We start from the raw sequence: 3,335 nt of genomic DNA on the forward strand, positions 1-3,335 counted from the left end.
ATTTTATTTTAGAGCGAAACTGCAGCAGATATGAGGGGAAACTTTTGATTTGATAAGTGCCAATCTTGTGACTTTTTTTTGGTTCTCTGCCACTGAATATAAGCTTTATTATCTTATAAACAAAGGCAGTCTATGTATGGTCAAATGTACATCGAAATATAGATATATTGCGTCATGCGATGGAACGCAGAGCTCATGGAATTGAGAACATCTTTTTTCTCTGTCATCAAAATTCAGTCGATCCAGAACAGAACGTCGCGGGTTACTGGCTTTGAAACACCTATCAGATCAACACTTTGCAGCTCTTCAGACGACCACACCTCTGAGACAGAGACCCCCACCCATGCCCTTTTCCATCAAGACATCCACAGACGACCCACTGACAGAGGCCAGGTGCGACCATGAAGGAGGGAGTGAGTATAACTGCTTTTGAAATCCATATTGGACTGGTAAGTAGACCTACCCATGATTTTTCAAAACCTAACTTACTCTCATGAGGGATAGCCAAAAAAGTCAAAATTAGGTGAAATTCTCCTTTTAAATTAACCAATTATGAAGGACTTTCCCCTGCAAGTTTTAAACCAAAACTAAAGTGAACTGGACACTAATTACAAAGATGAACAGACAGATAAACAAGCACACGGTGCACTTTTACAGAAATAACGTAAATACAATTATGTTTTGTTATAATTGTATCGAATTTAATCGAATTTAATACGTTTTATTTATATTTTAAGGCTTTGGTATTTGATCATGCTGCTCTTTGCATGCATCTCCTTTATATTACATATAAGAAATACATCAAGCAGTTAATCAAAGTTAAGTCAAGTAGGTTTTAAAATGTATGGCAGATGCCTGCTGTAAAAATAACGGATCATAAAGCAATCTTAATCTGAATGTTACTAGTATTTGAAGCTCTCAGATAAAGGTAGGGGAACAAAGTGTAAGACAGTTAAGGTTTCAACTACATATAAAATGTCAATATTGTTTATGCAGAGTGTAGGTATACTCTGTAAGTAAAATTCCTGCAATCAAATTGTTACTCAAGTAAAAGTACAAAAATCAAACTAGCAAAATAAACTAAAATACCAAAAGTAAAACTACTCATGGAGATTGGCACATTTTAGCATGTTATAAATTATATGTTTTTCTTACAATTATTGATGCATTAATGTGTTTATCAAAGCTGGTAAAGGTGCAGCTAGTTTTAATTACTTTGTATGCTGCACGGTAGCTTTTGAATTTACTCCAGGTGTAACTATTTAAGTATTGATTATATTTCTACTAAAGATATGAAATAAATGTAGCTGAGTAAAAGTACACCATTTACCTCTGAATTGTAGTGGAGTAGAAGTACAAAATAGCAACACATGGAAATGCTCAAGTAAAGTACAATATCTCATAATTGTGTTTGAGTACATTACTTGAGTAAATCTACTTAGTTACTTTACACCACTGCGTATTACAGATTTGAACTTAAGTACATCATTTGAGTGAAATACTTGTCTGCTTTCACCACAATATTTGATTATCCTTAAAAGAACATCTAATTCAGATGTGGAGGTTATTTTACCATGTTATGTACTTTTTGGATGTATAATCTATATATATAAACTGTGTTGTACTTGTACTGCAGTCAAATATTAACATTTATTTTTCATCCAATGTTTTCTGTTTGCATAATAGTTTGAACAGCTTCATCAAAAGCACTTTTAATGGTTTGAAACCATTTAATTGTGATGCTTTACTGCAAACATGTCCATTTGTCTATTTGTTTGTATTCTAATTAAGCGCCACTACATTTTGCTACTGATTTCTGCATTTATAATGTTGTTGTGTTTTTAATTTGACTTAGTGTGAAATATGTTATTCAAATTGTTTAAACTTTAAATTGATTTGACTTAACTTTGTTTTCAATTTGATATTTATTTTTGTTTGATTTTCAAATTTTTTGAACTGTTTTGTTTTTCATGTCACATTTTGATGTACATTAGGATGAACTAACATCAAGGATTTTAATTAATTGTATTTATTTCCTTGCGTTGCGGGTGTTGTTAGCCATTTAATTGAATTTCTCAAGCTGTATCTAACACATTTTCCAAGGAACATGTAGTGAAATATCTTCAAAATGTGGCACGAACTTCAATTTGGACTTGAGGAAGTGCTGACTAAATGCCTTTTGTGTTCTTTTATATGAGTAATAACATGAATGGTCATGTATGCTATTATATTCATATTATATATATATATATATATATGATTTCATTCTATTTAAGTACACTTTTTAAACATTCTTGATAATATTCGTCCCCAATGAATTTTACATTTTATTATTGTTTTCATTTCAATCGTTTATTTCATTTTTGTGTTGTTTTGTTTGTACCTTATTGTACTTATTGTGAAAACTTTTAATTGAATTTATTGCACTTTAATTAACGTATTGTCACAGAAACACATTGCAGGGATTTCTTGAAATGTTCACAAACTTCCACCAGGACTCAGAGATGAAGTGATTGTATTTTTGGAGGTCAAAGGTCAAGCTTACTGAGACCTTACGTGCCTCGTCAACATTTGGCACAGAATTCTACTTGGACTTCAGGAAGAACTGACTTCATGCATTTTATGTACTAATTGTATTTTGTGCATAGTGGACAATATCAATATATCGATTTTTGAAGTACACTGTTTTATAATTTTTGTTGAGTTTCCTTTAGAAATTCATTTTAATTTTTTACTTTATGTCTTCATTTTGATTGTAATTTATTTATTGTGAAAACTTTAAATTGAATTTATTGCGCTGTATTTAACGAAGTATCCCAGGAACAGGTAGAGGACATTTCTCAATCTTTTACTTGACTTGATGCATTTTATTTATTTTTTCGAGCTGTATCGCATTTTCCCAGGAACACGTGGGGGTATTTCTTCAAGCACTTCCTGTCATTTTGTTTATTTGATTGCGTCGCGGGTGGTTTATTCCATTCACCTTATGCTCTGCCGCCTCTAGGGCGCTTCCACATTTGTGTATAATGTATTGGCTCTTCAGGTTAGAGCGTAATTGCTATTTCTAGACTGCTTAAAGTTCTTATAATGACTTTTACTGCAAGTACGGTAAACACAGGTTAAATAGTTAGCTTGATTTACAGATAGATAGAGATAGATAGATAGATAGATTGACGGACAGATAGATAGATAGGTTTGCTTGATAAATAGCTGAAGTTCACTATCTAAATGGTTAACGTGCGCAATTTAAATAGCACACAGACAGGTTAATTGAGTTTGTTCCCTTGATTAACTTGTTTTTATGAATGTTATCACTGGATCTTTTATCTTCCCTT

General features: G+C 32.1%; 1 long non-coding RNA gene across 1 annotated transcript; it reads left to right on the forward strand.

The window, feature by feature from the left end:
* Window positions 1–251: 251 nt before the first annotated feature.
* On the forward strand, window positions 252–2,680 carry LOC139434429 (uncharacterized). Its single transcript, XR_011643778.1, has 2 exons — window positions 252–449; window positions 1,687–2,680. It is a non-coding gene; the product is annotated as an uncharacterized lncRNA (long non-coding RNA).
* The last annotated feature ends 655 nt before the right edge of the window (window positions 2,681–3,335 follow it).

The sequence above is a fragment of the Pseudochaenichthys georgianus genome, chromosome 9 (assembly GCF_902827115.2).
Source record: "Pseudochaenichthys georgianus chromosome 9, fPseGeo1.2, whole genome shotgun sequence".
Taxonomy (NCBI): Eukaryota; Metazoa; Chordata; class Actinopteri; order Perciformes; family Channichthyidae; genus Pseudochaenichthys; species Pseudochaenichthys georgianus.